This window comes from Lynx canadensis, chromosome F2 (assembly GCF_007474595.2).
Source record: "Lynx canadensis isolate LIC74 chromosome F2, mLynCan4.pri.v2, whole genome shotgun sequence".
NCBI classification, from domain to species: domain Eukaryota; kingdom Metazoa; phylum Chordata; class Mammalia; order Carnivora; family Felidae; genus Lynx; species Lynx canadensis.
In genome coordinates this window covers 38,156,875-38,179,977 of record NC_044320.2, presented here as the reverse complement: position 1 = coordinate 38,179,977, position 23,103 = coordinate 38,156,875, and the positions used below count along the sequence as shown (strand labels likewise).

General features: G+C 38.7%; 1 protein-coding gene across 1 annotated transcript in view; it reads left to right on the top strand.

The window, feature by feature from the left end:
* Nucleotides 1–279: 279 nt before the first annotated feature.
* Nucleotides 280–23,103, top strand: part of VPS13B (vacuolar protein sorting 13 homolog B) — an 820,834-nt gene continuing 798,010 nt past the window's right edge. Inside the window, exons 1-2 of the mRNA XM_030304021.2 lie at nucleotides 280–536; nucleotides 969–1,147. The gene's annotated coding sequence lies outside the window, so the exon portion shown is untranslated. The remainder of the gene's footprint in view (nucleotides 537–968; nucleotides 1,148–23,103) is intronic.

Here is a 23,103-nt window from a genome sequence, read left to right as displayed (position 1 = left end):
CCTGCGGCCTTCTCGCTATTGCCCTGCCTACTGAACCCAAGTTCCTCTCCCCAGGCGATCCGTTTCCCAAGAAAAACAAAAGTCACTTGTGTTTTCGGGGCTTTGGTACCCGCTTTCTTCCTCCTCATCCGACCAGAGGCCCTCCGTACTTCCCCACCCATACGCGACCTCAACCTCCCGCAGCCGCTTTCCCTCGGAGCGCCACTTCCGGATAGCCGGTGTCTCCTCTTTACCGGTCCGCCCACCTCCCCCGCGCATTTCCTAGAGCTTTGTCTTAAAACGCTGGCGGGGTCTGAGCGGGGACCAGGCTAGCCCAACACGAGAGGTCTCCAAGAAGACGCGCCGAGTGGCTGCTACAGCCTGGGAGCTCCGGCCCCGCTGCGGAGTCGAGTGGTGGCGGTGGCGGGACAGTTTGTTTTGAGCACCGAAGGGGCAACACCCGGAAGTGGCTCCGTACCGGAGCTGCGCCGCCGCCGGGGGCGGGTGCCGGGTGCCGGGTACCGGGAGGTGGAGGGGACGCCACAGTACTTTTAGGCGTAAGTGTCAGCGGAGGGTGCGGTACGGCCCTGGGGCGGGAGTCGGCCTGGTTCCCGTCCGAGTTCTACGGTGGTAGATCCGGCTGGGTTCCTGGAGGCGAGGGCCTCGTGGGACGGCTGGGCTGGTGAGGGTTTGTGGCGGCCAAAGGGGATCCCGCTCGCTTCATTCTCCCACTCCAGGGGATTCGCTGTCTTCAGTTCAACCCTATTCCTCCCACCCTTCGCCAGGCGAGTTGAGGGGAGTTGTACTAGCGAGGAAGTCGCAGTTGGAGGAGAGAGTCCACTCGTTTTTTTCGGCTTCTGGGAGGAGGCGAGCGGCTGCTTTGGTGGGGACTTTTGCTTTTCGGCCTTTTCAACCCCTCCTGAGAAATGCTTTTTCTTTGGCTGCACCACGACTCAGTAACTTTTCATGTTTGCCTTTACCCCATTCAGCTTCTGACTTTGACTCCTCTGCACCTTAAAAGATGCTGGAGTCCTATGTGACTCCAATTTTAATGAGCTATGTGAATCGCTACATCAAGAATTTAAAGCCGTCAGATCTACAGCTTTCACTATGGGGTGGAGACGTGGTTCTCAGCAAGCTCGAGTTAAAGTTGGATGTGCTGGAACAGGTAAGCTGTGTAGCTGTCATTACCTGGAAACATTTACAGCTTGTTTAGGAATTCTCCTGCACTCCGGTTTATGCTTTAAAAGCTTAAATTTTCTGTTAAAGTATTCTGGGTTACCCTGAAACTACAGACCTTCTTTTACGGAAGTTTTTTTTTTTTTTTTTTTTTTTTCATGGTTTGTTACTAGTGATGGTTTGTTAGGATTGGATTCCCAAAAGGTGCCTCAACAAATAGGAAAACAGTTTCATTGTGCTTGTCGGAATTGTTCAGTCTGCTTACTTAGTTCTCAAGCATTACCGGACAGGCTAATATACATTGCTAAGATTGTGAATGAAGCTGGAAAATATTACATTGCCATTCTCTTTTGGGGAATGGAAGGGTCTGAAAGATAGCAAGAAAGTGCTGCCTCTTAAGTAGGAAAGATGACATTATCTGTGGCATCTTCAGAGAATTGAGTAAACCCAAATTGAGAATGCCAGCAAAATTAAAAACTTTCTTACTCACTTTTTAGGCTTTTTTTCTGTTAGCTTGAGGTTGGTCTGATGTAAATGAACTGTAATTTAAAATTTCATATATTAATTCATTGAGTTCATTTATTACTAACATGCCAGGCAACTCTCTTAGGCCCGGAGATACAAAAATTATCTGTGGAAACTCAGAAGAGCCAGACCAACCGCTTTGTAGGAGATAAGGGAAGTCTTTTTTTTTTTTTTTTTTAAAGCGTTAGTAAGGGATTTTATTTTATTTTTTAAATTAAAAAGTAAAAATATCAATAAATATTAGAAATTCAAATCATATGCAAAAGCTATTAAGTAAAAAAAAAATGAAAGTCTTTCTACTCCCACTATCTAGGGCTGTCCACTATTAATATTTTTATTTGGGTGTTTCCAGACATTTTCCTATGCACGTATCAATGCAGGTATCATCGTGCATAGGAGATAAGGGAAGTCTTAATCTGATGGTGAAAGTTAATAATTTTTATATTCCACTCTTCCTGTATTATTGAGTAATCTAGAGTTATCACTAAGAAATAATACTCTTGGTTCCTTCCCTTTCTCTCCAAGTTTATCTTAATATCTTCATTTTTTAAAAGCACAAGTCCTAAGTATATAGCTCAGTTTTTATGTATGTATACACCTGTGTAACTGCTGTCTCAATCAAGAAATAGAATATTCCCTGGGCACCTGGGTAGCTCAGTCAATTGAGCGTGGGACTCTTGATTTTGGCTGGCGTGGTCTCCTTGTAGTATCGAGCCTCCCCTACCATCTGGCTGGAGCACTGAGCCTGCTTGCGTTTCTTTCTCTGCTCTTTCCCTGCTCGTGTGGGCTCCCTTTTCCTCAAAATAAAGAAATAAACATTAAAAAAAAAGATATAGAATATTTCCTGCACACTGCATGGCTCCCCTTTGCAAATCAGTAGCCCTATCCCTAAAACAGGTGACTATTATTCTGACTTATATATACACAGAGAAATTTACCTGTTCTTGAACCTTAATGAATTGGAATCACATGTGTGTGGCTGTTTTTGTTTGACCTTATGGCTAAGGTCAACCCATGCTGTTGCAGGAGCTATAGTTCTTTGTATTGCCTTGTAGTATTCCATTGGCTAAAGATTCACAATTTATTTTTCCATTGATGTACATTGGGATGCTTTCTGCTTTTGGCTATTATGAAGAAAGCTCTTGTGAACATTCTTATACATGTGTTTTGGTGGACAATTTCCCTTAGGTGTATACTTAGGGTGTGTGTGTGTGTGTGTGTGTGTGTGTATATTGAACTTTGACAGATACTGCCAAATAGTTTTCCAAAGTGGTTTTATTAATTTACATTCTCACCAACAGTGTATGAGAGGTCCAGTTACTTTGAATGTTTGCTATTACTTCGTATGTTTGTTATTTTAATTTTAGCCTTTCTGGTGGGTGTGTAGTGGTATATCAGTTTAAATTTGCATGTCCTGGGACACCTGGGTGGCCCTGTTGGTTAAGCATCTGACTTGGGCTCAGGTTATGATCTCACTGTTAGTGTGTTCGAGCCCCACATCAGGCTCTGTGCTAATAGCTCAGAGCCTGGAGCCTGCTTTAGATTCTGTGTCTCCCTCCCTCTCCACCACTCCCCTGCTTGCACGTGCTTTCTCCTTCTCTCTCTCAAAAATAAATAAACATTAAAAAAATTAAAAAGAAAATTGCATTTCCCTAATGACTAATGATGTTGAGCACATTTTCATATGCTGCTTATGGCTATTTGGATATACTTCTTTGTAAAGCCTTTATTCTTTCGCCTTTTTAAAAAATTGGGGGGGGGCGCCTGGGTGGCTTGGTCGGTTAAGCGTCCGACTTCGGCTCAGGTCATGATCTCACGGTCCGTGAGTTCGAGCCCCGCGTCGGGCTCTGTGCTGGCAGCTTGGAGCCTGGAGCCTGTTTCGGATTCTGTGTCTCCCTCTCTCTCTGCCCCTCCCCTGTTCATGCTCTGTCTCTGTCTCAGAAATAAATAAACATTAAAAAAAATTTTTTTAAAAATTGGGTATTTTTTTTTTTTTTTTTTTTTATTGACGTGTGGTGGTTCTCTACATATTTTGGAAATGAGTCCTTTGCCAAGTATGTTTTGCAGTATCTTCTCCCAGTCTGTGGCTGGTCTTTTTAGTCTCTTAAAGTTATCTTTGGGTGAATAGAAGCTCATAATTTCATTGAGGTCTAAGTTTTCAGTCTTTTCTTTTGTGTTTAAGAAATATTTGCTGGGGCGCCTGGGTGGCTCAGTCGGTTGAGCGTCCGACTTCGGCTCAGGTCATGATCTCGCGGTCCGTGAGTACGAGCCCCACGTCCGGCTCTGTGCTGACCGCTCAGAGCCTGGAGCCTGTTTCGGATTCTGTGTCTCCCTCTTTCTGACCTTCCCCTGTTCATGCTCTGTCTCTCCCTGTCTCAAAAATAAATAAAACGTTAAAAAAAATTAAAAAAAAAAAGAAATATTTGCTTATTCCAGGAACATGAAGATATTCTCTTGTTTTCTTTGTGTTTTTTCTTTTGTGTGTGTGTGTGTGGGGGGGGTATTTTTATTTGAATCACCCCGTGCTCATCATGATGAGTGCAGTCCTTAATCCCCATCACCTATTTCACCCATCCCCTCCCCCCTCCTCTGGTAACAATTACTGTATTCTCAATAGTTAAGAGTCTGTTAATTGGTTTGCCTCTCTTTTCCTTCTGTGCTCCTTGTTTCTTAAATTCCATATATCAGTGAAATCATATAGTATTTGTCTTTCTCTGACTTATTTTAATTAGCATGATATACTCTAGCTTCATCCATGTCATTGCAAATGGCAAGATTTCATTCTTTTGATGGCTGAGTAATATTCCATTGTGTGTATACACACACACATCGCTTCTTTATCCATTCATCTATTTACAGACATTTGGTCTCTTTCCATAATTTGGTTATTGTTGATAATGCTGCTATACCTATCAGGATGCCTGTATCCCTTTCCCTGATGATGAGTGATGCTGAGCATCTTTTCATGTGCCTGTTGTCCATCTGTATGTATTCTTTGGAGAAATGTCTATTCATGTGTTCTGCCCATTATTTAATTGGATTATTTATGTTTTGGGTGTTGAGTTTGATAAGTTCTTTATAAATTTCGGATGCTAACCTTTTATTGGATGTCATTTGCAATCTTCTCCCCTTCTGTAGATTGCCTTTTAGTTTTGTTGATTGTTTCCTTCACTGTGCAGAAACTTTTTATTTTGATGAAGTTCCAATAGTTGATTTGTACTTTAGTTCCCTTGCTTCCGGAGACTTATCTAGAAAGAAATTGCTATGGCTAAGTCAAAGAAGTTACTGTTGCATTCTCTTCCAGGATTTTTATGTTTTCAAGTCTCACATTTAGGTCTTTAATCCATTTCGAATTTATTTTTGTGTATGGTATAAGTAAGTGGTCCAGTTTCATTGTTTTTGCATATTGCTTTTTGTTTTCTTTTAGAAGCTTTATTTTCTTTGATTTATCCAAATTAATTTTTCTATAAGTGTGAAGTAGAGGTTAAGATGTACCTTTTTTTCTTTGATAATCAGTTGATTCACACCACTTGTTGAACCATTCTTTTTCTATTGAATTGAAGTCTTAGTTGCAAATCAGGTTGTCAAATATATGTGGATTTATTTCTGAACTCTGTATCTGCTCTGTAGCCCATTAGTCTATTCTTGTGTCACTACCATACTGACTTTTACAGTACATTTTGGTATCTCATAGTGTAATTTGTGTAATTGTTCTTTTTTCCTTGTCATAACTTGTAAGTCCTTTGCATTTCCATATACGTTTTAATTTCAAATTGTAAATTTTAGAATTAATTTTCCTCCAAAGGGGAAACCCACTGACATTTTTGTTGCGATTACATCAAATCAGATTACTCTGGGAGGAATTAACCTTAACACATATTTTGTTGACATAGTGAGTTTTTAAATCCATGTACAGAACATTACTTTGTGTATTTTTAGGTCCTCAATTTTTCTCAGCAATGATTTGAAGTTTTCTGAGAAGCATTGCACATATATCATTAAACATGATCTTTTGTTATAAGCAGCATTTAAAAAATTTTTCGTTTTCTAAAATACAAGTCAAAACCACAACGAAGTACCACCTTCTACCTGTCAGAATGGCTAAAATTGATGACTCAGGAAGCAACAGATGTTGGCAAGGATGTAGAGCTAGGGGAACACTTTTGTGCTGTTGGTGGGAATGCAAACTGGTGCAGTCACTCTGGAAAACAGTATGGAGGTTTCTCAAAAAATTAAAAATAGAACTATCTTATGACCCAGCAATAAAAACTAGGTATTTATTCCAAAGGATACAAAAATGCTGATTTGAAGGGGCACATGCACCCCAATGTTTATAGAAGCACTATCAGCAATAGGTAAATTACGGAAAGAGTCCAAATGTCCATTGACTGAATGGATAAAGGAGATGTGTTATACACACACACACACACATACACACATACATACATATAATGGAATGTTACTCAGTGATCGAAAAGAATGAAATCTTACCATTTGCAAGAACATGGATGGAAGTAGAGTGTGTTATGCTAAGTGAAACAAGTCAGTCAGAGAAAGATAAATAGCATATGATTTCATACATATGTGGAATTCAAGAAACAGACGAACATAGGGGAAAGGAAGGAAAAATAAGATAGAGAGGGAGGCAAACCATAAGAGACTTAAAAACAGAGCACAAACTGAGGCTTGCTTGAGGGATGTGGGTTGGGGGAATGGGCTAAATGGGTGATTGGCATTAAGGAGGGCATGTTGGGATGACCACTGGGTGTTATATGTAAGTGATGAATCATTAACTTCTGCTGAAATCATTATTACACTGTATGTTAACTTAGATTTAAATAAAAATTAATTATTTTCTAAGTATGTTATCAGTACTCAGAAATACAGTTGTTTTAGTATATTCACCTTCCATTCATTGGCCTTTCTGACTTGTCTAACAGTTTTTGGTTTTTTCTTTTGGATTGCCTATGTACACAGTCATGCCATTTGCAAATAGTGACAGTTTTACATCTTTCTTTCCAGTGCTTGTACCTTTTATTTCTTTATTGCACTGTGGGGTAGAAAATTAACATTCTTCTTTGTTCCCAACTTCAGCAGGAAAAGTGCTCAGTATTTTACTATTGAGCATGTTACTAGCTATAAATACTCTTAAACGTAAATACTTTTTTGTTCTTCCTTTTTACAAGTTTTTTAAAATCATGAATGGATTTGAATTTTATCTAATAGTACATTTAGTGTAATTGAGATTACATTTTAGTACATTTTCTTTTATTCTGTTAATGTGGTGAATTACATTGAGTTTTAATTTTTTAATTTTTATTTTTTTTAGTGTTTTTTTTTTTTTTTAAAGAGAGTGCAAGCACTAGCGGGGGAGGGGCAGAGAGAGAGAGGGAGATGCAGAATTTGAAGCAGGCTCCAGGCTCTTAGCTGTCAGCACAGAGCCCGATGCAGTGCTCAAACCCATGAACTGTGAGATCATGAACTGAGCTAAAGTCAGACGCTTAACCGAGTAGGGCACCTAGGCGCCCCACATTGAATTTTTATATGGAGTTTGTATTCCTTGTATAAAACCCGTACTTACTATATATTAACCTTTTTATATGTGGTTGGCATTGATTTGCTAAATTCTGTTTAGTTTTTTTAATGTTTGTTTATTTTATTTTTTAATGTTTGTTTATTTTATTTTTTTTAACATGAAATTTATTGTCAAATTGGTTTCCATACAACACCCAGTGCTCATCCCAAAAGGTACCCTCCTCAATACCCATCACCCACCCTCCTCTCCGTCCCACCCCCCACCAACCCTCAGTTTGTTCTCAGTTTTTAAGAGTCTCTGTGCTTCGGCTCATTCCCTCTCTAACCTCTTTTGTTTTTTTCTTCCCCTCCCCCATAGACTTCTGTTAAGTTTCTCACGATCCACATAAGAGTGAAAACGTAAGGTATCTGTCTTTCTCTGTATGACTTATTTCACTTAACACTAGCTAGTTCCATCCATGTTGCTACAAAGGGCCATATTTCCTTCTTTCTCATTGCCATGTGGTATTCCATTGTGTATATAAACCATAATTTCTTTACCCATTCGTCAGTTGATGGACATTTAGGCTCTTTCCATAATTTGGCTATTGCTGAAAGTGGTGCTATAAACATTGGGGTACAAGTGCTCCTATGCATCAGCACTCCTGTGTCCCTTGGGTAAATTCCTAGCAGTGCTATTGCTGGGTCATAAGGTAGGTCTATTTTTAATTTTTTGAGGCAACTCCACACTGTTTTCCAGAGCGGCTGCACCAGTTTGCTTTCCCACCAACAGTGCAAGAGGATTCCCGTTTCTCCACATACTCTCCAGCATCTGTAGTCTCCTGATTTGTTCATTTTAGCCACTGTGACTGGCGTGAGGTGATAGCTGAGTGTGGTTTTGATTTGTATTTCCCTGATGAGGAGCAACGTAGAGCATCTTTTCATGTGCCTGTTGGTCATCTGGCTGTCTTCTTTAGAGAAGTGTCTATTCATGTTTTCTGCCCATTTCTTCACTGGATTATTTGATTTTTTTTAGGTGTGGAGTTTGGTGAGCTTTTTATAGCTTTTGGATACTAGCCCTTTGTCTGATATGTCATTTGCAAATATCTTTTCCCATTCTGTTGGTTGCCTTTTAGTTTTGTTGATTGTTTCCTTTGCAGTGCAGAAGCTTTTTATCTTCATGAGGTCCCAATAGTTCATTTTTGCTTTTAATTCCCTTGCCTTTGGGGATGTGTCAAGTAAGAAATTGCTGCGGCTGAGGTCAGAGAGGTCTTTTCCTGCTTTCTCCTCAAGGGTTTTGATGGTTTCCTGTCTCACATTCAGGTCCTTTATCCATTTTGAGTTTAGTTTTGTGAATGGTGTAAGAAAGTGATCTAGTTTCATTCTGCGTGTTGCTGTCCAGCTCTCCCAGCACCATTTATTAAAGAGACTGTCTTTTTTCCATTGGATATTCTTTCCTGCTTTGTCAAAGATCAGTTGGCCATACATTTGTGAGTCTAGTTCTGGGGTTTCTATTCTATTCCATTGGTCTATGTGTCTGTTTTTGTGCCAATACCATGCTGTCTTGATGATTACAGCTTTGTAGTAGAGGCTAAAGTCTGGGATTGTGATGCCTCCTGCTTTGGTCTTCAAAATTACTTTTGCTATTCATTGTCTTTTGTGGTTCCATACAAATTTTAGGATTGCTTGTTCTAGCTTTGAGAAGAATGCTGGTGCAATTTTGATTGGGATTGCATTGAATGTGTAGATAGCTTTGGGTAGTATTGACATTTTAACAAAATTCATTCTTCTAATCCATGAGCATGGAATGTTTTTCTGTTTCTTTATATCTTCTTCAATTTCCTTCATAAGCTTTCTAAAGTTTTCAGCATACAGATCTTTTACATCTTTGGTTAGGTTTATTCCTAGGTATTTTATGCTTCTTGGTGCAGTTGTGAATGGGATAAGTTTCTTTGTCTTTCTGTTGCCTCATTACTAGTGTATGAGAACGCAACTGATTTCTGTACATTGATTTTCTGTCCTGCGACTCTGAGGATTCATGTATGAGTTCTAGCAGACTTGTGGTGGAGTCTATCGGATTTTCCATGTATAATATCATGTCATCTGCAAAAAGTGAAAGCTTGACTTCATCTTTGCCAATTTTGATGCCTTTGATTTCCTTCTGTTGTCTGATTGCTGATGCTAGCACTTCCAACACTATGTTAAACAACAGCGGTGAGAGTGGACATCCCTGTCGTGTTCCTGATCTCGGGGAAAGCTCTCATTTTTCCCCATTGAGGATGATGTTAGCTGTGGGCTTTTCATAAATGGCTTTTATGATGTTTAAGTATGTTCCTTCTATCCCGACTTTGTTGAGGGTTTTTATTAAGAAAGGATGCTGAATTTTGTCAAATGCTTTTTCTGCATCGATTGACAGGATCCTATGGTTCTTTTCTTTTATTAACGTGATGTATGACATTGATTTGCAAATGTTGAACCAGCCCTGCAGCCCAGGAATGAATCCCACTTGATCATGGTGAATAATTCTTTTTATATGCTGTTGAATTCGATTTGCTAGTATCTTATTCAGAATTTTTGCATCTATATTCATCAGGGATATTGGCCTGTAGTTCTCTTTTTTTTACTGGGTCTCTGTCTGGTTTAGGAATGAAAGTAATGCTGGCTTCATAGAATGAGTCTGGAAGGTTTCCTTCCCTTTCTATTTTTTGGAACAGCTTGAGAAGGATAGGTATTATTTAAATGTGTGGTAGAATTCCCCAGGGAAGCCATCTGGTCCTGGACTCTTATTTGTTGGGAGATTGTTGATAACTGATTCAATTTCTTCGCTGGTTATGGGTCTGTTCAAGCTTTCTATTTCTTCTTGGTTGAGTTTTGGGAGTGTGTGGGTGTTTAGGAATTTGTCCATTTCTTCCAGGTTTTCCAGTTTGTTGGCATATAATTTTTCATAGTATTCCCTGATAAGTTCTTGTATTTCTGAGGGATTGGTTGTAATAATTCCATTTTCATTCATGATTTTATCTATTTGGGTCCTCTCCCTTCTTGAGAAGCCTGGCTAGAGGTTTATCAATTTTGTTTATTTTTTCAAAAACCAACTCTTGGTTTCATTGATCTGCTCTACAGTTTTTTTTTAGATTCTATGTTGTTTACTTCTGCTCCGATCTTTATTATTTCTCTTCCTCTGCTGGGTTTGCGGTGTCTTTGCTATTCTGCTTCTGTTTCCTTTAGGTGTGCTGTTAGATTTTGTGTTTGAGAGTTTTCTTGTTTCTTGAGATAGGCCTGGATTGTAATGTATGTTCCTCTCGGGACTGCCTTTGCTGCATCCCAAAGTGTTTGGATTGTGTTTTCATTTTCGTTTGTTTCCATATATTTCTTAATTTCTTCTCTAATTGCGTGGTTGACCCATTCATTCTTTTTTTTTTTTTTTTAAATTTTTTTTTTTTCAACGTTTATTTATTTTTGGGACAGAGAGAGACAGAGCATGAACGGGGGAGGGGCAGAGAGAGAGGGAGACACAGAATCGGAAACAGGCTCCAGGCTCTGAGCCATCAGCCCAGAGCCTGACGCGGGGCTCGAACTCCCGGACCGTGAGATCGTGACCTGGCTGAAGTCGGACGCTTAACCAACTGCGCCACCCAGGCACCCCGACCCATTCATTCTTTAGTAGGGTGTTCTTTAACCTCCATGCTTTTGGACGTTTTCCAGACTTTTTCCTGTGGTTGATTTCAAGCTTCCCTAGCATTTTGGTCTGAAAGTGTGCATGGTATGATCTCAATTCTTGTATACTTATGAAGGGCTGTTTTGTGACCCAGTATGTGATCTATCTTGGAGAATGTTCCATGTGCCCTCGAGAAGAAAGTATATTCTGTTGCTTTGGGATGCAGAGTTCTTAATATATCTGCCAAGTCCATCTGATCCAATGTATCATTCAGGGCCCTTGTTTCTTTATTGATCCTGTGTCTAGATGATCTGTCCGTTGCCATAAGTGGGGTATTAAAGTCCCCTGCAATTACCACATTCTTATCAATAAGGTTGGTTATGTTTGTGATTAATTGTTTTATATATTTGGGGGCTCCCGTATTCGGTATTCGGCACGTAGACATTTATAATTGTTGGTCTTCCTGATGGATAGACCCTGTAATTATTAAATAATGCCCTTCTTCATCTCTTGTTACAGCCTTTAATTTAAAGTCTAGTTAGTCTGTTATAAGTATGGCTACTCCAGCTTTCTTTTGACTTCCAGTGGCATGATAGATCTCCGTCCCCTCACTTTCAATCTGAAGGTGTCCTCAGGTCTAAAATGAGTCTCTTGTAGACAGCAGATAGATGGGTCTTATTTTTTTATCCATTCTGATACCCTATGTCTTTTGGTTGGAGCATTTAGTCCATTGATGTTCAGTGTTATTATAGAAAGATATGGGCTTAGAGTCATTGTGATGTCCGTAGGTTTCATGCTTGTAGTGATGTCTCTGGTACCTTGTCTCACAGGATCCCCCTTAGGATCTCTAGTACGGCTGGTTTAGTGGTGATGAATTCCTTCAGTTTTTGTTTGTTTGGGAAGACCTTTATCTTTCCTTCTATTCTAAATGACAGACTTGCTGCATAAAGGATTCTCAGCTGCATATTTTTTCTGTTCATCACATTGAAGATCTCCTGCCATTCCTTTCTGGCCTGCCAAGTTTCAGAAGAGAGATCTGTCACGAGTCTTATCAGTCTCCCTTTATATGTTAGAGCATGTTTATCCCTTGCTGCTTTCAGAATTTTCTCTTTATCCTTGTATTTTGCCAGTTTGATTATGATATGTCATGCAGAAGATTGATTCAAGTTACGTCTGAAGGGAGTTCTCTGTGCCTCTTGGATTTCAATGCCTTTTTTCCTTCCCCAGATCAGGGAAGTTCTCAGCTATGATTTCTTCACGTACACGTTCAGCACCTTTGCCTCTCTCTTCCTCCTCCGGAATTCCAATTATGCATATGTTATTATGTTTAATTGTGTCACTTAGTTCTCTAATTCTCCCCTCATAGTCCTGGATTTTTTATCTGTCTTTTTCTCAGCTTCCTCTTTTTCCATAATTTTATCTTCTCACTCACCTTTTCTCTCCTCTGCCTCTTCAATCCGAGCTGTGGTCACATCCATTTTATTTTGCAGCTCATTTATAACATTTTTTAGCTCCTCCTGACTGTTTGTTAGTCCCTTGATCTCTGTAGTAATAGATTCTCTGCTGTCCTCTATACTTTTTTCAAGCCCAGCGATTAATTTTATGACTATTATTTTAAATTCATTTTCTGTACATTGCTTAAATTGCTTTTGATCAATTTGTTAGCTGTTGCTACTCCCTGGAGTTTCTTTTGAGGAGAATTCCTCTGTTTCGTCATTTTGGGTAGTCCCTGGGGTGGCGGGGAACTGCAGGGCTCTTCCCCTGTGCTGTGTGGAGTGACTTGAGTTGGTGGGCGGGGTGCAGTCAGACCTGATATCTACCCCCAGCCCACTGCCAGGGCCAGTCAGACTGGTATGTACCTTCTCTCCCAGGGGCAGGTCTCACTGTGGAGTGGTGTGGCCCCTGTCTGGGCTACTTGCATACTGCCAGGCTTGTGGTGCTGGTTCGATGGGATATGGCGTATTAGCTGGGGTAGATTGGCAAGGTGCACAGGGTCGGGAGGGGGAGGCTCAGCTCGCTTTTCCTTCGGTGATCCCCTTTGGGAGGGCCCTGCGGCACCGGGAGGGAGTCAGACCTGCCACCGGAGGGATGGATCCGCAGAAGCACAGTGTTGGGTGTTTGCACGGTGCAAGCAAGTTCCCTGTCGGGAACTGGTTCCCTTTGGGATTTTGGCTGGGGGATGGGCAAGGGAAATGGTGCTGGCCAGCGCCTTTGTTCCCCGCCAGGCTGAGCCGTGTCCTCCAGGGCTCAACAACTCTCCCTCCCACTGTCCTCTAGCCCTCCCACTCTCGGAGCAGAGCTGTTGACTTATAACATTCCAGATGTTAAGTTCCGCTGGCTGTCAGAACTCACTCTGTCCGACCCCTCCGCTTTTGCAAGCCAGACTCAGGGGCTCTGCCTTGCCCGGTGGGCTGCCCCTCCACCGCCCTGGCTCCCTCCCATCAGTCCGGGTAGTGCGCACCGCCTCCCCACCCTTCCTACCCTCTTCTGGGGGCCTCTCGTCTATGCTTGGCTCCGGAGAGTCTGTTCTGCTAGTCTTCTGGTGGTTTTCTGGGTTATTTAGGCAGATGTGGGTGGAATCTAAGTGGTCAGCGGACGCGGTGAGCCCAGTGTCCTCCTACGCTGCCATCTTATTAATATTGCTTGAGGGAGACTTTAAAGTAACATTCAGAAGGCTATTCACTGGACCTCTTTGATCTTGGCCGCAGCAACTTCTTTCTAGATACGTCTCTTTATCATTTCTTACTGGGTAGTGGAATATAGTGATCAGATGTCCAAGTTTGGTTCATAGAACAGCACTGGGTTAATGGCCTCCATTGTTTGGTCAGGGCGGGACTGTCTTTGTTTATTTTTGACAGAGAGCATGAGCAGGGGAGTGGCAGAGAGGAAAGGGTACTGAGGATCCTAAGCGGGCTCTGTCTGACAGCAGAGAGTCTCATGTGGGGCTCCAACTCAATAACTGTGACATCATGACGTGAACTGAAGTTGGATGCTCAACCTACTGAGCCACCCAGGTGCTCCAGTTTTTTTTTTTTTTTTTTAAGTTTATTTATTGTGAGAGAGAGCAGGGGAGGGGCAGAGAGAGGAAGAGAGAGATTGAGAATCCCAAGCAGGCTCTGGGCTGCCAGTGCAGAGCTCTCTCACACAAATTGTGAGATCGTGACCTGAGTCAAGATTTAGAGTTGGACGCTGAACCGACTGAACCACCCAGGCACCCTTTTTATTTAGTTTTGTATCAGTTATGCTTATAAATGATTGTGGTCTGTGATTTCTCTTTTCTTGTAATGTCCTTATCCGGTTTTGATTATCATAGATTTATTGATTCCACTAAATTATTTGCAAAGAAGTTCCTCTTTTTATAATATGAGTCTATGTAAGATATTTTTCCATTTTGGTAAAATATACATGCCAAAATTTACCATTTTAGCCATTTTTTATTGTATGGTTCTGTGGCATTGATAACATTTACATTGTCGTATAGCCATTACTTTTTCAGTTTCCCAAACTGAACCTCTAGGTCCATTGAGCCACTAACTTCCTGTTCTCTTTTACCAGCCCCTGGTAGGCAACCACCTAGAATGGCAACCACCATTCTTTTTTTTTTTTTTTTTTTTTTAAATTTTTTTTTCAACGTTTATTTATTTTTGGGACAGAGAGAGACAGAGCATGAACGGGGGAGGGGCAGAGAGAGAGGGAGACACAGAATCGGAAACAGGCTCCAGGCTCCGAGCCATCAGCCCAGAGCCCGACGCGGGGCTCGAACTCACGGACTGCGAGATCGTGACCTGGCTAAAGTCGGACGCTTAACCGACTGCGCCACCCAGGCGCCCCCATTCTTTTTGTTTTAATGAACTTATGAACTTTGACTACTCTTAACCTTACAAATGGAAACTTGGAATATTTATCCTTTTATGACTAGCTTATTTAACTTATTAGCATGACGTGTTCAAGGTTCGTTCATGTTGTAGCATGTATAGAATTTCCTTCCTTTTTAAGACTGAATAATCTTAATATTCAGTCCATTAATAATAATGGACTTAATGGTCCATTGTATATACCAGATTTTGTTCATTCATCCATTGATGTACATTTGGGTTGCTTCTGCCTTTTGGCTGTTGTGAGTAATGCTGGTGCAAACATGGATGTACAAATACCTATTTTTCGTCCCTTTTAGTTTTGGATATATACCCGAAAGTGGAATTGCTAGATTGTATAGAAATTCTGTGTTTAAATTTTTGAGGAGTGCCTGGGTGGCTCGGTCAGTTTAGTGTCCAACTCTTGTTTTCAGCTCAGGTCATGATCTCATGGCTGTGAGAGCTGGGCCCTGTGTTGGGCTCCGTGCTGGGTGTGGAGCCTGCTTAAGATTCTCTCTCTCCCTCTCCCTGTCTGCCCCTCCCCTCCTCATTTTCTCTCTCTCAAAAAAAAAAAAAAATAAAAAAATAAATTTTTGTGCAATTGCCATACTATTCTCCACAGTGGCTATACCATTTTTCATCCCTGTCAGCAATGTACAAGGGCTCTAGTTTCTCACTATCTTCACCAACACTTGTTGTTTTTGACTTTTTTTTTTTTTTTGATTACAGCCATCCTAATGGGTGTGACATGGTGTTTCATTGTGGTTTTGATTTGCATTTTCATAATGCTTGCTGTTGAATATCTTTTCATGTGCTTAATTTGCTATGTGTATATTTTTGGAGAAATGTCTATTCAAGTGTTCTGCTCATATTTAAAATTGTGCTTTTTCTTTTTTTGTTGTTACTGGGTTGTAGGAATTATATGTTCTGATTACCAGTCCCTTATCAGAAACATGATTTATGAATATTTTCTCCCATTGTGGGTTGCCTTCAAGTCTATTGATACTGTCTTTTGATGAAAAGTTTTAAATTTTGATGAAGTCCAACATATTTTTCTTTTGATGCCTGGGCTTTGGGTGTCCTATCTAAGAAATTATTGTCAAGTGCAGTGTCATGAAGCTTTTTGTTTTCTTGGAGCTTTATAGTTGTAGCTTTCCATTTAGGTCTTCGATTCATCTTGAGTTAATTTTTGTATATGGTATAAAGATCTAACTTCATTTGTTTCTATAAATCCAGTTTTACCAACACCATTTGTTGAAGTCCTTTCCCCATTGAATGGTCTTGGCACCCTTGAAGATCACCTGGCCGTAGATTTGAGGGTTTATTTCTGGGCTTTCAATACAGTTCCCTTGGTGGTTTGTATGTTTGTCATTATATCAGTATCACTTTTTTTGGTTACCATAACTTTGTAGTAAGTTTTGAAATCAGGAAGTGTGTAATCTCCAACTTTGTTCTTCTGTAAGTTTTTTAAATGTTAGGGAAAATGAGTCATGGTGTCGTGGGTCAGGAGTTTTCTCAGTTTGGAAAGTTTTAAATTCTTGATTTATTTTCTTTAGAAGATCTAGGACTTTTTAGATTTTTCATCTTTTGTTAGTTTTGGTTATGTTTTTCAGTGAATTTCTCTATTTCTTCAAAATCAGAGATCAGCAAACAATGGGCCCACTTTTTAAGGTAACATTTTATTGGAGCACAGCTGTTTTCATTTGCTTACATATTATCTGTGGCTGCTTTTGCAAAACTAAAATGGCAGTTGTGAGTAGATGGGACAGAGGGTGCATGGCTTGCAAACACTTAAAATATTTGCTATCTGGGCCTTACTGAAAAAGTTTCCCAGCCCCTGATCAAAATTGTCATATGTAAAACCATAGAGTTGGCTTTTTGGTCCAGTTTAAAGTTGACTCATTTTTAAAAAAATATCTAGGATCTGTTGTGATATCCTTTTTTCCTTTGTGATACTGGTGATTTGCATTTTCTTCATCAGTATTGCTGGGATTTTATTAATTTTATCTACATAGAACTAACTTCGATTTTTCTAATTTTCTTTTTTCTGCTGTCTTTTGTCATGGAATTTTTTATTTTGGCATTTGTTTTCCATTCCACTTTCTTTGGAGTTGATCTTCTGTTGTTTTCTCTAGCGCCTGAGATGAAAACTTTGGTCATTGATTTTTTTTTTTTTCCTTCTTCTTCTACCTTTTTCTGTTGAAATATATGCATTTAATGCTATAGACTTTTTTCCCTTTACCATCTATTTAGCGTTACATAACAGAGTTTTGTGTTTTTCATTATTCAAAAAATTTTTAATTTCCATTTTGACTTTCTTTGATCCATGGGTTATTTAGAAGTGTGTTGCTTAATTTCCAAACCTTTGGGGAATTGCTAATTATCTTTGTTACTGATTTCTAGTTTAATTCCAGTGTTGTCAGCATAGTCTCTATATCAGGTTAATCCATTATACTTTATGAATTATTGTATGGTCTGGTTTTGTAATTGTTCCATGTACAGGTGATTAAAAAGTGTGTATTCTGCAGTTGTTGCTGTATTTTTCCATAAATGTCATTTACTTCAAATTGGTTAATGAGTTCTTAAAATCTTGTAAATCCATGTGGATTTTCATGTGTGCTTGTTCTATCAGTTAGAGAGGTATGTTAACATCTCCAACTATGATTATGTATTTATCTATTTTTCTTCTTAGTTTTGTCAACTTCCACCTTGTATATCTAGAAATTAAGTGTACACAAATTTAAGTGATCTCTTATTTTTCAACATACTTAAGAACCATTCTGAAATGTGTCCATCTTTCATGCTAGTTATTCTTGCTTTAGTCTTTTTAATCATACTGTTTTAAGAATTGCTTCAGTTGCTTACCCTAAAGGTTACAAAATGCATATTTGACTTATTAGAGTCTTAGTACTTTTACCATTTCCTGAACAATCTTACAACACTTTGACTGCATATGCCCTCCCACTTCCCTGCCTATCGTGGTCTTATTTTTTTTTTTTTTTCTTGTTTAGTTTGGGTTAACTTATTTAGTTTACCTCGGTTTAGCTTGTTTTTCTACTATTTCAGGTAGAAGTGTAGGTTATTGGTTTGAGGTAGTTCTTATAGGCATTTACAGCTACAAATGTCTTTAGCTGCATCCCATAAATTTTTGTATGTTGTATGTTCATTTAGCACAGATGCTTTCTGATTTTCCTTGAAATGAATGTGTATTCTTGCATTTGCTGGATGGAGTGGTTTATAGATTGCAGGTTTAACTGGTTGATAGTATTGTTCAAGTGTTCCATATCTGGATTGATTTTTTTCTTTCTATTGTGAGTGATTATTAAAGTCTACAATTGTTAAACTATTTTTCTTTTCTTTTTACTTTTGTTTGTTTTTGTTTTATGTATTTTGGGGTTCTGTTGCTATGCTCACATCTGTTTTACAGACCCCTGTATCATTATCAAGTATCTTGTGTTATCTCTAATAATTTTTTTCTCAAAGTCTGTTTTGTTTGATAAAATGTAATTACTCCAGCTGTACTGTGGTTGCTGTTTGCATTATACATATATGAATATATATGTATATTTGTAGGTTATATGAGTATATGTGAATATATATATGAGTATATATGAGAATGTATATGTGAGTATATATATGAATATATATATTTTTTCCCTAATACACTGAATTTTAATTGTCTTATATTTTTGTGTTCATGCCTGGTACCATCTCTTTAAAAGTTTTACTGGCATGTTATTTAGCTTTAACTACCTCTTTTCAAATTTTATTTTGTTCATTGCAATTTCAGGCCATGACTGGGATAAAATTTTCACAGTGGAAAATAGTCATATGAAAAACAGGGAGACGGAAACACTGCTGGAAACTAAGATCATAGAAATGAAAATACTGTGTATGCCTAAAAGAGAATCTATACCGTTTCCCTAAATAGCAAGAAAATGTCCTGATTTCAGGTATTCCAGGCAAGAAACTAGATCACATGACTTCCTTGGAGTCTAATTTACTGTTGTTGTTTTTTTAATGTTTATTTTTGAGAGAGAGAGAGCGAGAGTGTGAGCAGGGGAGAGGCAGAGAGAGAGAGGGAGACCCAGATTCTGAAGCAGGTCAGAATCTGTGCTGTCAGCACAGAGCCTGACATGGGGCTTGAACTCATGAACCATGAGATTATAACCTGAGCCTGAAACTGGACGCTTAACTGACTGAGCCACCCAGGCACTCCCAATTTCTGTTTTTTGATTGAGGGATAATTGACATCACAGTGTAATAGTAGGTGTACTGCATAATGATTCGATTTTTTTTTTTTTTTTTTTGAGAGAGCAAGTGAACAGGGGAGGGGCGGCGGGGGGGGGGGTGGGTGGGAGGAGAGAGAATCTTAAGCAGGCTATACACCCAGCATAGAGCCTGACATGGGGCTTGATCTCACTGCTGTGAGATCATGACCTGAATGAAAATCAAGAGTCAGATACTTAACTGAGCCACCCAGGTGCCATTGATATTTTTATATATTCCAAAAAGACCAATTACCCCAATAAGTGTAGTTAACATTTGTCACCCTATACATAGTTGACAATTTTTTTTTTTGTAATGAGAACTTAAGGTTTACTTTTTCAGCAACTTTCAGATATACAGTTCAGTATCATTAAAGTCACCATGCTGTACATTACAGCCCCATGACTTATTTATTACATAACTGAAAGTTTGTACCTTTTGGCCCCTTTCACCTATTTTGCCTCCCCTCCACTCTATCACTCTATGCCTCTGGCAATCCCCAGTGTATCTATAAAAAAAAAAAAATTATCTGTTAAAAACCTTTTTTTTTTTTTTTTAATTGTCAACCTATTTTTGAATCCAAAGTATGTCTCTCTTTTTAAGTTATTTTTGTAGAGCAAGCATGTATGATTTGGGGAGGGGGGGAGGGAGAGAGAGAGAATCTTCAGCAAGCTTCACGCCAGGGACAGAGCCTGAACTGGGGCTTGATCCCACAACTCTGGGATCATGACCTGAGCCAAAATCTAGAGTTGGATTCTCAACCAAGTGAGCCACCCAGGTGCTCCTAAAGTATATCTCTTGAAGAGAACATGTAGTTGGATCTTTTTAAAAATCCAGTCTGACAGTCTTTGCGTTTGTTAGAGTGTTTAATATTGCCACATTTAATGTTTTTAATCACATGGTTGGATTCCCACTTACCATTTTGCTATTTTCAATGTGTCTTGTGTCTTTTTTGTTTTTCTCATATTCTTCACTATTTTAAGTGTTTGAAAGAGAGAGTGAGAGCACAAGCAGGTGAAGGACAGAGAGAGAGCCTCCCAAGCAGGCTCTGTGCTGTCAGTGCAGAGCCTGATATGGGGCTCAATCTCACAAACCATGAGATCATGACCTGAGCTGAAATCGAGAGTTGGACACTTGTCTGAATGAGCCACCCAGGAGCCCTCTTTACTACTTTAAGTAGATATTTTTTAGTGTTTGATTTTAATTCCTTTAATTTTCACATTATTTTTTGTTCCTAGTAGTTGCTCAAAGGATTTCAATATGCATCCATTTTTTAACAGTCTACTTGAAATTAATGCTAAATTTGTTATATTAAAACACAAACTTTTTCCATTATAGCTCCATTTCTTCCCTCTTCTTTGTATTGTTGTCTTATGAATTGCATCTTTGTGTTATTCTAATTTCAATAGTACAATTTTATAATTATGTTTTAGGGAATGGCCTGTTACATCAGGAGAAATCTAGACTTATACTGTCCTTTAATAATTATCTATGTAAAATAACATTCATTGATGCTTTTTGTGTGGATTTGAATTACCATTTGGTGTTCTTCCTTTTCAGTCTGATGAAATTCTAGTATTTTGTTAGCAATGAATTAGCAGAGTCTTTGTTTATTTGGTATTCCTTTATTTTGCCTGCACTTTTGAAGAATACTTTTGCTGGATATAGAATTCTTGGTTGACAGGTTTTTGTTTTTGTTTTTTGTTTTTTGCTTTTTTAAATTTCCTCCGACTACCATCTTGCCATTATTGTTTGTAACGAGAAGTTAGCTATTTTTTGTCTCATTTCAAGATTTTCTTTTTGTGTCTGGCTGTCAACATTTTCACTGTGGTGTGTCTGGGTGTGGATTTTCTGTTTTTTTGTTTTTTTTGCCTATTGTGAGTTTTTTTTAGTGAATTTTTGATTTAATTTATTGTACTTTTCAATTCCTTAATTTCCACTTGGTTCTTCTTGGTCATTTCTGTCTCATTGATATTTTCTATTTGATGAACCATTGTCTTATGTTCCTTGAATTATTTAAATATGGTTTCCTCTTTTTTTTTTTTTAACATTTATAATAGATGTTTTGAAGTTTTTGTGAACTAAGTCCTTTAGTTGACTACCTTCAGAGACGGCTTCTATTTACTTTGTATACTTTTCATGTTTCATAGTTTTTTGTTGAAAACTGAGCATTTTAGATAACAAGTTGTAGCAACTCTGAATTCTGATTTCCTCTATCTCTTGTGTTGTTGGTTTATTTCTTCAGTGACTTGCCTGAACTACATTTGTGGTGTTGCCCCTGTAATGTGTGGCCTGTAAGGTTGATATTTTTCCTCTCCCCATCCCCCAATTCTTTGTGTTTTCAACTCTGGCTTTCTAGGGATTACTCTGGGTCACTATAACTTAGTCATCAGCTAGTGATTGGCTAGAGGCTTTTTAAACCATTGAACCAGTAAGTCTTTCACTCTTTGTCATGGGACATATGCATAGACTGGATAATGTTCTCAATTTAGGGAGTTTATAAGTCTGACCCATCTATCTATATATCAGTATATGGATATATATATATATCCATATATGGACATATATATATACATCGATATATGGACATATATATACACACATCGATATATGGACGTGTATGTACACACGTCGACATATGGACGTATATATACACACATCGACATATGGACGTGTATATATAGATATATATAGATGTGTGTGTGTATATATATATCCATACCTATATATTTTTAACTTACTGGATTTACACAGCCTCTTGGTCAACCATGAGTGAATAGCTTGTTAGTTCCCTTTCCTCTGAGTAAGCACAATGGGGCAAATGCAGGTAGCTTTCCAGACTATCAGGGATATGTGAAATCATAGCTAGGCCATCTTTGGCTATTTTGTTCTCACGATCTCTATCTTAATTTTCTGGCAAGTCTGCTGTTTTGTTGCTTGTACCAACAAATATTGTGACCTGAGGCTAGACTTAACTATTGCCCTTGATTTTCCGTTATTTTTAACAACTTTGTCCAGTTTTGTCATTGCTTTTTGGAAAGAGGATTTGCCAGCTTCCTAACTCGGAATTCTTGAAGTCCTGTCCTGTATTCATTTTTATTTTGTAGTAAAAAGCATCTAACAAAAAATTTACCATCTTAACCATTTTTAAGTATTACAGTGTTAATTAACTATATGCACATTGTTGAACAGATCTCTATAACTTTTTCATCTTTCAAAACTTAAAACTCTATAACCATTTAACAACAATTTACATTTTCCTCCCCATACCCTTGCAGCCTCTGGCAATCATGATTTCACTTTCTAAGATTTTGACTGCTTTAGATACTTTATATAAATAGAAACCTACAATGTTTGTCTTTTTGTGACTGGCTTATTTCAGTTAGCATAATGTCTTCAACATGTTCACGTTGTAGCACAAGACAGAATTTCCTCTTTTAAAGATAATATTTGATTCTATATACCACATTTTCATTATCCATTTATCTTTCAGTGGATATTTAGACTGCTTGCACCTTTTGACTATTGTGAATAATGCTGCAGTGAACATGGTTGTGCAAATATCTTTTTGAGATCCTGCTTTCAGTTCTTTTTGGTATATACTCAGAACTGGTTTTTGATGGAAGCTCTATTTTTAATTTTTTGAGGAACTTTCATAATGTTTTCTTTAGTGGCTACATCACTTTACATTTCCTCCAATAGGGCATAAAAGTTCCAATTTGTCCACATACTTGTTAGCCCTTGTTACGTTTTGTTTTTTGATAGTGGTTATTCTAATAGGTGTGAGATGGTAGGTCATTGTGGTTTTGATTTACATTTTCCTGATTAGTGATATTGAGCATCTTTTCATATGTTGTACTAGTTGGCTGTTTGTATTGTATTCTATGTCTATTCAGTCATTTGCCCATTTAAAAAAAATATTTATTTTGAAAGAGAGTGAGAAGAGGAGGGGCAGAGAGAGAGGGAGAGAGAATCCCAAGCAGGCTCAGTGCCATGAGCATAGAGCCTGATGTGAGGCTCAATTCCACAAACTGTGAGACCATGACCTGAGCTGAGATCAAGTATCAGCTTGACTGACTGACCCACCCAGGTACCCCAGTCATTTAGCCATTAAAAAATTTTTTTTTA